The sequence below is a fragment of the Cyprinodon tularosa genome, unplaced genomic scaffold, assembly GCF_016077235.1.
Source record: "Cyprinodon tularosa strain WSP-4 unplaced genomic scaffold, ASM1607723v1 ctg313, whole genome shotgun sequence".
Lineage (NCBI taxonomy): Eukaryota > Metazoa > Chordata > Actinopteri > Cyprinodontiformes > Cyprinodontidae > Cyprinodon > Cyprinodon tularosa.
In genome coordinates, this window is record NW_024039023.1 from 933,765 (window position 1) to 946,780 (window position 13,016).

At 39.1% G+C, this 13,016-nt stretch overlaps 1 protein-coding gene across 1 annotated transcript in view; it reads right to left on the reverse strand.

Annotated features, from left to right (window-relative positions):
* ap3b1a (adaptor related protein complex 3 subunit beta 1a) overlaps positions 1 to 13,016 on the reverse strand; it is a 112,752-nt gene that overhangs the window by 98,965 nt on the left and 771 nt on the right. The gene's annotated exons all lie outside the window — the stretch shown is intronic.

The following is a 13,016-nucleotide window of genomic DNA, read 5'->3' on the forward strand; positions in this document are numbered from 1 at the left end:
TAACGACAGATGAATCTTTCTGACCCCTTTGCAGAAAAATAACCCAAAACATGATGCTTTAATGCCAATGCTTCACAGTAGGTGTTCATGGGATGCAGCTCAGGATATCATCTTCCTCCAAACACACAAAAAACATTCTTTTTGGTTCCATCTGACCACATGATGCACAATGTCATTACGTGGATATTTATTTTTCCTCATATACCGTATTTTCACGACCATAAGGCGCACCGTACTAAAAGGCGCACTCTCAGTTATGTGTCCCATTTCTGTATTTAACACACACATAAGGCGCACCGGACTATAGGGCGCGTTTTTTATATACAGGTACATGTCCTCTACTACCTTTAAATACCTCTACTGCGTATTTAAAAATACAGCGGGGGCAAAACTGAGTATGACTGTGCTTTATTCATGTATTTATTACAAAGTATTAATCAAACCTGGCAGCTGGCCGTGAGACAGACACATCGCAGATGACAGAGCGCTGTGATCACTCCTAAATTAACTTAAAATCCTGAAACCTGCCGACGGAATATGTTCGCTTTTATTACCGGTATTCTGGTGCCTGCAGTTTAAATTATTTAGATGAAAAACACCTGCCAGCCACCGCGTGAACCCGGAGGCTGCCCAGCCTAGAGGCTGCTGATGAAGGGATTTCTACTGTCGGTGTACCGCTGGTATGTGGGGGTCTGAGCGCCTCCGACAGAAATAGTATAGGCAATTATGAAGTTTTCAGGTGGACTTTCTCACTTAAAAACATATTAAAACTACTTTATTCCCACTGATCACAGCAAATATAGCTGCAAGATTTAGATTATTTAGATGAAAAAACACCTGCCAGCCACCGCGGTGAAGAGGAGGAGACCCGCCCAGAGGCTGCTGTTGAATTAAGTTTTCAGGTAGAAAAATTGAGCCGGAGCAAAACTGAGTATGATTGTGCTTTATTCATGTATTTATTACAAAGTATTAATCAAACCCATCAAAGTCATCATCCTCTGTTTCTGAATAAAACAGCTGCGCTAAATCAGACATGCCAATTTCCCCTTCTTCGCTGTCAGAGTCACTTTCCGTGCAGCGCAGCTCCTCAGAAATAATGCTGGCTTTTGCGAAAGCTTGAACAACAGTGCCAGCAGACACATTAGTCCAAGCATCTACAATCCATCCGCAAACGGTGGCGTAACTTGCCCGGCGCTGCCTTCCACTTATCCTGAAACTGTGGTCTCCGTCTGTCATCCATCGCTCCCACGCCGCTCGCAGCCTTACTTTGAACGGCCGCTTCACACCGATGTCGAGCGGTTGAAGTTCCTTTGTCAGACCCCCGGGATAACGGCGAGCACAGCGTTCATTTGATTCACCTTTTTTTCACATCAGCTGTGAGATGGGCACGCATGCAGTCACAGATTAACAGTGATGGTGATGCGTGGAAAAAAACACCTGGTCTCCTCACATACACCTGCCTCAGCCACGCTTTCATCATCTCCTCATCCATCCAGCCCTTTTCATTTGCGTTAATATCATATGTCATCAGAGCGCTGTGTCTGTCTCGCTCTCAGCTCCCAGATCAGCTTCTCTGATTGGTTGATGCGGCACGTCCAGCAGCAAAACTTCAATTTTTCCATCTCGAGCAGCAGCAGCGCGTTGGCGGTGCGTCAGATGCTTAAACGCTCTCGACGCGCTGCGCCTGCTGCTCAAAACGCGCTGCGGGACCTTTTGCTGCACCTATACGCGCATCAACCATTGACTTTGCACGTAAACTCGCTGCTTCTGCTGCACCTGCTGGGTCCGGTTCACACCGATGTCGAGCGGTTGAACAGCGAGCACAGCGTTAATTTGTTTCCCCATGTTTTTCACATCAGCTGTGAGATGGGCACGCATGGAGTTACATATTAACAGCGATGGTGAGGGGTGGAAAAAAAACACCTGGTCTCCTTACATTCAGCCACTCTTTCATCATCTCCTCAATGAGGTGGTCTCAAAAGTCGCAGTTACAACACACATAGGGCGCACCGCACCATAGGGCGCACCGCACATTTTGAAGGAAAAAAAAGACGTTTCAGTGCGCCTTATAGTCGTGAAAATACGGTAGGCTCTCATAGTTAATGAGTACCTACGATAATATCTAGAGCCCTTTCTCTCCTCTTTGGAGAACTTCCACAACAGGTTTAATAAATAGTTTTTTTGCCCAGCGTTATAAGTCTTGGTCATCCTTTACAGAGATGGAACGACATTTTTAGCCAATATTAGCATTTTTTACTTGCTTTTATATCGGACATGTGTTTACCAATTTAGCAGCAATGCCTTGAGATCACCTCAGGCCAATGAACTACCTCTCCCTCTGTTTGCTACAGATGTTCTTTTTTAGTTAGTTTTTGTTTTTAATTAAGACTTGTGTAACATTTGTTATCGTGTCATTTTTATAATGCAAATGAAGGAAAAAAAAATTATTTCTAAAGAAAAAAAAGGAGATATCAGGGGATCAGTTAAAATCGATATCAAAATAACTGGTATATGTTGAATGGGAAAATGGAGCGACTACAGACGCAAGGAGAATACCTTTCTTGTATCCAGATAAATATGGTCACGGTTGTCCAACATTGTATATGAAGTTGAATGTATTGTTGCCTCTCCACTGTATGTGTTCAGAAATGTTCAATAAAAAATAAGTATAAAAAAAAAAATAATAAGAACTGGTATAGGCCTTAAAAATCCTGTGTCAGATCTTTAATCTTTTACAGAAGCTGAAATCTAACTCTGTATAACAATAAAAATTGTACCAGACTCTTAGAAAAGACACAAATCAAATCATAAGAGCTTCCGTGTTTTAGGTTGATGATTGTCTCCCCCTAGTGGTCTGGAGAAATCCAGGTATGAGGAGCTTGTCTGCAGCTTTTTCACCTAGCTTTTACTGCTACTAACAGCATTTTTTCTTTGCATGTGTTCTTTCAGCCACAATACCAACTGATGTTGTCAAGTTCGGGTGATTTTCTACTTTTCAAACTAAATAAAGTATAAAATATTAGTGAAAAAAATATCTAAACACATAAGGTTTTACTTTTCTGCCACAAAATGAAGATTTGTGAAAGAATTCTTCAATAAATACTAGCGAAAAATCTGCTAGGTGATGTAAAAATCGGCTCATATTTTTATTTAAACATGTTCAAAAGAAGATCAACTGGGCAACACTGGGTAGTACTAATCAGCTTATCCCAACCCCACAAAGAAAAGAAGCAAAAGAGCCACACACGTTTCTGAGGATATGCAGACCTAGACCTCCCAAAGGTGTCAGTTAAGTTCTTTCAAACATACTCATCCATGTCTTTATGGGCACAATTATGCTAGAGCAGCAAAGGACCATCATCACCAAACCGTTCTCACAGAGTCAGGAGCATGACATTTTCCATAATGTCCTAATCTCTTTTTACCGAAATTGCCATCCTTCACAAAAAGCAGATTAGCAAGTGTTCTTCTCCTTGTCACTTCTAAAACTAACTGGTCAAATGTAATTTTCCACTATGGAGAATGTATGTACGCAGCTCTGGATCTAGAGGCACTATGCTTTACTGCTGCAGCTGAACCTTTTGCATTGCAAATGCCTTAGATCACGCTGCACTAAGAAACCCGTTCCATAAAGTTCTCTAGCCACCGTTCTGAAGCAAATCTTAGGGTCTTTGGAGGTCAATATTTAGCTGCTGACCTCTGGGATTTTACTACAACACTTTTCTACCATGACTGACATTTTCATCCATGACTGGGGTCCTGTCTTTCATCAGCACTTTTACTTTCTTGTTACAATACTAGAATTCACTTACGAAAAAACTATTCTATAGAATTACTCTAATCCTCACTAGCTGGATTTTAGCCATTTGTAACCACTGAGGTCAACAGACAGCTATTAGAAATTAATGATCTCTCAAGCAGGAAAACCAGGGGGAAAAAAAGATTATTGTTACAGGTCGGGGTTCTTAAAGAGAATCTGCAAAAAAAAGGGGTATCAACAGCAGAAAACTTCTGTGTTAAGAAAACTCTTAAAGTTCTGGTAAGAGATTTCTCTTCCCATCATGTATTCACAATAGGGATGGAACGGATTATGAAAACCGTCCGAACCATTCGGTTTAACTGTCTCGGTTCGGTTCGCGTGTGTTTCGTTCGGTTCATGCGCTGCTCCTTTTTCTCATAGGCGAAGCGTTTACACTCCAGAGCAGAAGGTGGCGGTACTGCGACCAAAGCCAACCGCCAGTAGTAAACAAGAAGAAGAAGTGAAGCAGCGTAGCCGGGTGTAGCAGAAAAAAATCCGTTGTTGTGGAGAATTGTGTGGGTATGGCGAGTGGGAAAGAACAGGAGTTGGAAGACGCGCCAGCAGCACTTTATAGGTCTGCTGTATGGGACCACTTTGCATTTAGAGTGACCTACAATGACGGCGGAAAGAAAGTTGTGGATAAAAGTGCAACAGTGTGGAAGCATTGTGCAACATGTTTTGTTTATGCTAACAGCAACGTGACCAACATGTCAGGCTAACCCAGAAATCCCTCATACTCCGTCAGCGCTCCGCTGCGCACCAGACCGGCTGCTCAAAGCAAAGCCTACAGCCCCCGCTCTAAGTTCCTTGGAGATCGTAGAGATGATTAAATTCAAAGCACCAAAACATGTGGAAATGATCCAGGGTTTCCGCGGATCATTAAAAATAATTACAATTCGTTCCTTTTTTTTTGGATTTTTTCATTAATTTTATAAATTTTTATGGGATTTTGGTGTAACAATCAACATATACCGAACCGAAAACCGTGACCACGAAACCGTGAACCGAACCGAGGATTTTGTGAACCGTTCCACCCCTAATTCACACCAAAAGCAAAACCTGTGAAAACTTAACCAGACAATAAGCCAGAAGTTCACCTGGTCAGCAAAAGAGGCTGAGCATCTATAATTAAATTGGCATGATTGAATTTAATGCTCAATCTTTTTTTAACCACTCGAAGAAGTAAAATTTATGTTCATTTCACATTTCCCTTTCCTTCTGACCTTCAAATAGTATCTTTTAAAAACAATTAGTTTCCTTCAATGTTTCTTGCCGTTAAGACGAGGAAAAATGTGACCTGTGATCAAACTTTGTCACATTTAAGGCTGCAACTAATGATTATTTTGCTAATTGCTTTTTTCTCTAAATAATGTTTTTAATTCATTAATTACCAGATGGCAAGACGTGCCTTAAATAAGAATTAATGCAAAATTTAAAGAAGGTGAAGCTAAAGCTCTGCCTCATGAGGAGTTCTGGAGAGAGCATACTCAGACCAAACAGGTTTTAAATCTTAAATGCAAAATGTTTCAATATATATATATATATATATATATTTTTCCCCATCTTCCTTTTTGGGAAGCAAAACATCTTCTAACTTGGAAACAAAGTCCAGTGGATTGCTTTTAAAATTTTGGAATGACTGTGACCTGGATGACTGAGAATCTTCACCAGCATATTTTATCTTTTTTACAATTTTGGCATAACTATTGCTCGGAGTGGCATCCTCTCTCAGCTAACGGCTTGTGTTAAGAGTATGTATATACCTGTTAATCAATTACTGAAAAAGCTGAGGATTATATTATTAATTAATTAATTAATTAATTAATCCGATGAACTGTTTTAGCCATGTCACATCTATGAGTGTCGATCATGAGCATCTGATTTTGTATAATGTGTTTGTGGGTTGCAGGGCCATGGATGGGATTCAAACCAAGACCTTGCTGCAAAGCAATGTCGTTTTAAGTAAAAAAAATTAATAAAAAAAATGGGAACAGAACACCTTGCTTGTTCAGCCAGGCCAACAATTCCCTCTAACAACCCCCCTTTCAAAGACATAGATAGGTGTCGGGTATTACAGGCTAACTAAATGCTATTTCTGACATTTTGAACTGAAAGAGCTTCCTGAATGGGAAGCGAAAAATCTTATAACTTGGAAAAAAGGTCCATTGGATTGTTTAAAGCTACAGTGTGTAATAATTATAGGGATATACAGTCAGAAATGTAATATACATAACTATGTTATTTATCATCATCTATGAGCTCAGCCTCTTAACCTTAATATTTGCGTTGCCTTAGAATTCGTTATTTATAATTACATAGGAGCGGGTCTCGCAGCCATGGAGGCAGACATCTTTGCGCTACGGCAGCGCAGAGCCAACAAACTAGCGATTGCGAGATCGCCCATTACGCTCGAAAGTAACTACGGCAAGTTGAGAGAGATTAACTGAGACGGTACTGAACAATAGATGGCAGTATTAAAATTATCTATGTAAACAAACCTCATCACCTGAGAAGGTAGGTGATGCGGACGTCGTGGAAGACAGTTTGTCCCGTAACGCTCGCCGTACTGTTGGGGGGGAGAAGCGGTGGGGGGTAGATGTTCATGTTGCTGCGGTCTGCAGTCTGGACGTTAGATGCCGCTAAAAATTACACACTGTAGCTTTAACTTATTTTGAAGTAAAAAAATATATAACAATGAAGACATTGCAAATTGATCAACAATGACACACACACACACACTTGAATGGAATATATTTCATAATCTATCTTACTGAACATGTAGTCACAATATCTTTCAAGCATTTTCTTCCTGCTACAATATTTTTTTTTTATTCTCTTGTATGATTTAATGAAACAATCTAACAAATTTCTTTGTCCCTGGTTCAGCTTTCTGCTTTTATCGTGTCCAATAGTGGCATAATGTATCACCGATATATTGTCCTGCACTGTCATTTTGTGAAAAAAAAGCCATTTCTAGATTGCACCAACTACTGGCCAATTCATGCATTCCAAGCGTTACAAACTTGAATGTCACATTCTTATGTCAGCCATAGACTCATGGCAGCAGAAACAAATGATGTTTGCCCAAGACGTTAAAGGTCACAGAGGGATAAAAGCAAAGATGAGCGGAAAAGAAGAACAGAATGCAACTGCACAACCTCAACGATCCTCATTCAAGAATTCTATGCAACAAAAAAAAAACTGAAAGAGTTTGAAGGGTGCTTCTTTACAAAGCATATATAACAAAATATAGCCATTCAAATAGGAAAAAAATATGCTTGAGTAAGTTATAAATAACTACAAATTAAGTTTTGTCCCTAAAGAGCAGATAAATACAAAGTTACAGTAAAAAAATGGAAGACAGCTACCTCTACTGGTAGAGATGGGAAAACAGGGACATTATTAAAGTCCTTGTATTTTTGTCTGGGTGTCTCAGCTAGCCGGAGGATTCCCCAACATTCCAGCTGGTGAGGCCTGAGCAGTCACATGAGACAGCTTTAAAAGGTTATTTTAACAAAGCACTGCTGGATAAAATACATATCCTGCCAGCTTGAGTCTGAAGGCAACACATACCAAAGAAAATTTGTTTTAAAAAGATATTAAAATAATCTCAACTGAAGGGACACGATCTGAAAACCATTAAGTTAAAACTAAACTAAGTGAAAAGCCTAGTTCCTTTACTTTTTCTAAGTACATGCTTTGACTTCAATTTCAAAACTTTAATAAACAGCAAGAAAGTTGAATAGAAGTCAGTTTTTTTTTTTTAACAAGTGTATTCACCCCTGTTTTAACCCATTTAGGCCTAAAACGCCTGGAAAAAACACCTTAAAAACCTATGGCCGATTTTAAAAAATACCCCTAAAACCTGAAGTTTTTCTGTAAATTCAGCAACTGTGTCAACGCCTAGTAAATTACTGATATCTCAGCTTCTGTAGCAGATAGAACTCAAAATATATTTTATCTTTGAAATTCTTCCCAAAAAAAAAAGTGAAAAGCAGTAATCAAAAAAATAAATAAAATAAAATTCAACCTTTTATTTTTTCCATATGTGATCATGTCTTCATTGAGAATGTGCAATATAAAACGTTTTTAAAATAAAGAACAAACATTACATAAATAACTATCTGATGATTACTTATTAACAGTATTATTATGCATAATAATGCATATGTCTGTGTTATAAATTGCATACAACTTACCTCCAGATGGCCACAAATCTGTCCCGGGACATATTTTGGGGGAACTGCGTCCTGAAGAGAGATTTACTCTGTCGCCAATAATCTCTTCGTATTGGCAACACAAGAAGTCCCATGCCCATACACAGCCCAATAAATGTCTTCATCTCCGTCACAGTCACGGGTGACCACTTTGCCATCTTTGCTCTTGTTGGAGTTTGGTTTGTTTGGTCACTGTACCTATTCGTCTCGGTAACAAGATGCATCCAAAGTTCTTCATTAAAAATATGCTCAAATGCCTGCAGCGGTGTGGCGTCTGCAGGCAAATCAACTTTCACTCCAGGTGTGCGGTTGAAAACACTCCGTGCATTGCGGTGGTAGTTTGATTGGTTCAGCGCGTTCAAAGTCATCATTTTCATCTATACCGTCATCAAAGCCGACACACTCCTCAAAATCACTGCCTTCCGACAACTCTTCTCTGTCAAACTCCTCCATGTTTGCTTGAAAAAAACTTCTTTCTTCTTGCTTGACTTATATGCTCTCCCGGCGTCAATGGTAGAATTACGCAACAGCGCCCCCGGCTTGAATGGTAGAAATGCGGTAATGCTTTCCCGGCCTAAATGGGTTAAAGCTACAGTGTGTAATTTTTAGCGACATCTAACGTCCAGACTGCAGACCGCAGCAACATGAACATCTACCCCCCACCGCTTCTCCCCCCCCCAACAGTACGGCGAGCGTTACGGAACAAAATGTCTTCCACGACGTCCGCATCACCTACCTCCTCAAGTGATGAGGTTTGTTTACATAGACAATTTTACAGATAGTATTCTCAGGCATAATACTGCCATCTATTGTTCAGTACCGTCTCAGTTTATCTCTCTCAACTTGCCATAGTTACTTTCGAGCGTAATGGGCGATCTCGCAATCGCTAGTTTGTTGCCTCTGCGCTGCCGTAGCGCAAAGATGTCTGCCTCCATGGCTGCGAGACCCGCTCCTATGTAATTATAAATAACGAATTCTAAGGCAACGCAAATATTAAGGTTAAGAGGCTGAGCTCGTAGATGATGATACATAACATAGTTATGTATAATATATTACATTTCTGACTGTGTATCCCTGTAATTATTACCCACTGTAGCTTTAAGTAATTCAGACCATCTACCCACAGAATAAGCCAATATAGGGTTAAAATGAGAAAAAAAAATCTCTACAGTCGTATTTAAAGTGCATAATATCTAATCGTTTTATCTTAAGGGCAGAAATACTATTTTCATTGTCATCTTATTTAATCTGTTCAAATTAAGAGCAAATAAATTTTTTTTTGAGAAAATCTTCATATCATTTAGATCAGTTTTTCCATTGATCACAAACTTAAACCACCAAAGCGATTAAATTCGGGCTTAAAAAGGCAGAGATGTAAAAGTTAATTAAATTTATGATCTGCTGTCCTCTGGTGGCAGCTTTCTGCCCCGAGGCCACACAACAGAGGCTACAACATGCAGCCAATAAAAGTCGGCTTTCTGGAAACTAAATTATATAAACCGACAAATTATAATGTAAGCTTGAGCAGCAACAAAACTTAAGAATAATCGCTGAACTTTTACTAAAAAAATCAAACATTTTATCTCTGTAAAATGATCAAAAATTGTGTTGTTGTTTTTTTTTTTTTTTTACAGCTTATTATTAAAATGTATCACTTGGAGTCAATTTTAGACTAGTAAAAAGCCTTTAAAGACACAATGCAATCAGGCCAGCATTTAATCTTAATGGGCCATAGAGATTTAATAAAAAAAAAATCCAAAGCAATGGAGAAAATCTTATGCAATGAAACCATATTTCTTTAAGTATCAGAGGAAGTTTTTACATTTTTTTCTCATGCTTGGCCAAAGAAATGTCAGCTGTGTGACAGATAAAGGCTGTGGATCATTTTTGCTTTGCTGCATGAATGGAAATTACCTTAATTTTTGGTTGGATCCAAAACTCTTTCCACTAAAAATAGATTTAAATTTGGTCAGACCTCCTAGAAAGCTAAATATCAGCACAAATAATTCTATCGTTCAAGGGTAATACCTGATTTTTTTTTTAGATAGCATCGGTGTTTATTTTAAAAATACCTTTTAGCTTCTACTCTCATTAATAGTTTATTGTAATTAATGATTAAAAAAAATAAAGTATAACAATGCATAATATGAAATATTACAAAATAGCACGATGATTTGTCATCAGTTGGCAAACAGTTGTACAAACAAGGAGCAAAATGTTACCCAAAGTCAATCTAAGTTAAAGTAAATTGGGTCTAAATGTCTAATTTAGAAATCAAGCTTTATTCTGTCCAATCTGACATGTCAATTACATTTTTTTGTTTATTTTATTTCAATGACTCTGAAACATAAAAACTTGACAGATAAAAAGAGACAAGCTGTAGTATAAAGAAAGAAAGATAAAAGATTTTCCCATGTGAGCTTTGAGCATGCTATCTAATTACCTAAAGAGGTTTTCAACTATCATTATCCAATCATAGATCAAAAATTAAGAGATTTATCAGTTTAGATAGACTTAATGAATGGAGGGCAGAGTAAATCTAAGGGAACTCAGCAGATTCCAGTCTCTTGCTGTTATTGGTGCATCTCTATTTGGATCAATGATGCAATGAGACCTAGACAAGAACACATAGATGCCACCCGTCCCTTAAAATACAGAATAATCTTTATTTGGAAATTAAACTGTGAAACATAATATTGTACCTTAAAATTATCTCATGTCTTCCTTATTAAATATCAACCTCTAGTCAAGCACACATACTTCCCATAATCAGGACAAAAATAGTGTTGTAACAAAGATAAACTGTTAGCTTCATTCCACCTCAAAATGCAGAAAATGGCGTTTCAGACTCTACGTTTCAAAATTTTTCGGGTAAGGATATTCCCTAGAAATCCTAAGGATGTGATACATCTAGGTGTACATCCTATGAAATATTCCTAGCTAAAAGCTTGCTGCTGATGGAAGAAACTAACAGATTTGTCACATGGGACAGTTGTGATATTTCTCTTTTATAATATACTTCAAGTCGTAGGAAAACGCTAGTTCCAACCGTTGCAGTTCCGAATTCTCCTGAGTGGTGCACAACTTTACATGAGTTAATAAAGTGAATATGATTGGTCGATTATCAAGGGGGCGGGATTGTTCTGGTGGAAGGTTCGAAAGCAACTTTGGTTGTGGCCGGTTGGTCGTAAGCATCTTGCTGACCAGTTAGCAACTTAGTGCTAGTAGGTTCCCAATGGGAAATTCTATTGGGACCAAGTAGCACTAAATTGGTGACTTAGAAACAACACTGTCAAGGAACGCTATGGACAGAGGAAACATGCAAGAGGAGGAGAGTTTTGTGTCGGAGGTCGTGGATGAGTTTCCTCCATCATACATTTTTTCTTTAGAGGAGGAAAGTGGGGACGAAGTGTTGTGAAAGAGGACGCCAGGGCGGCAGAAGCTTGGTTTGGTGTAGAAGGCTTACAGCCGTACATGTTTGAGCTCTTGCCTTAGCCTGATAAACCAGACTAAATGTGAGATTAAATGTGTTATTTAATCCCCGATGAATGAGACATTGGAAGATTGTTGATGAGAACAACCCATTTATCAAACCATGTCTGTGCCTATTGGCCAACGCTCTGACCAATGAGTGCAACTGACTGTGACGTAGTAAGCGCAACAGAAAGCTGGTGGGGGGGTGTAAACAAACAGCCTGCCGGTAAAACAGTGAATACGTCCTTCTCAAAAATGAATGAGCGTGGAGCCTCTTCCTGCTCACGTTTCAACGAAAACCCCAAGTCTAATCCTTCCAAAACTGATTCCAAAGCTGAGTCAAAAATCAGCATCAGAGCCAGTAGTCCTTCACACACGACTATGCCAATATAGGGCTGCTGCAGACGGGCTGCGGTTAGCCCTGGCTGCCATTAGCGTCGGAGCTCCGCTGGTTGCCATGGTCCTCTAAACTTCGGAAATAGTTTTTTTAATTACGCATTAAATCGGTAAATGGACCATATAGTGACGCTTTAAAGTATGATATTATCACCTCAAATGATCTTAAAATGTTTTATTGAAAAACAGCAACAGAAAAGAGAACTTTTAACTTTCAATGGAGCTCCATTGAAACCTGCTGGTGTCGCAGTGCATGCTACTGTTGTGCTTTCTCCAGCGTCGTGCAGCTTTGTCGTCACGCCCTCAAAATCCCGCCCACTTTGCATCCAGACATTCATAACACATCTCTGCATTGTGATTGGCCTGCCAGTTCTAGGGCCTGGGGCATTGATCAAAAATGATTTTGGCCGCTGGTGGGTGGGGCTAGTTTACTAGGCTACCCTTGCCTCGCCTGGGATGAAACTCAATGGGAAAGTAAACAATGATTCTTATTTCAACCGTTGCGTATATTAGCTGCGACATAGGAATCAAGATGCTATGACCCAAAAAATTTGATTGACAGATGACCATTAATATATGATTGCATATATTAATGCCTGGATAAGATAATGGGAAAAAAAAAAACAGATTTTAAGACAGAATTTTTTTTAAATGGAAATTTTTCTAAATTTTGGGACAATATCGTCTGATAAAGAGTACAATTATATACATGTTTAAGCCAGAACAATTTTAAATTTAAATATGACTTCCCTACAACTTTCAACAACTGTTGTGAAATCACAGTTGGCTGCAAGCTTCAGTCCTAAGATAAAAACCTTAGCAAAGTGTATAAGAATTCATTGTAACTGGCCCCCCTCGCCCTGTAGATTTAATCTAGAACCGCCCCTGCACACACGGATAATTAAAATTAATGCAAAAGGGACAAAAAAACAAACAAAAAATCACCACTGCTTACTTTTCTCTGTTAGATCAGGAGTCGGCAACCTTGACTTTAGTATCCCAAATGATGCACCGTTGCCCAGTTTGTTTCATCTTTTTTTATTTGCCCCCCCGCCCCCCTTTGTAGGATAAATAGAATAGAAAACCCATTTATTTTCCCACAAAGGGGGGAAATTCTGGTGTTACAGCAG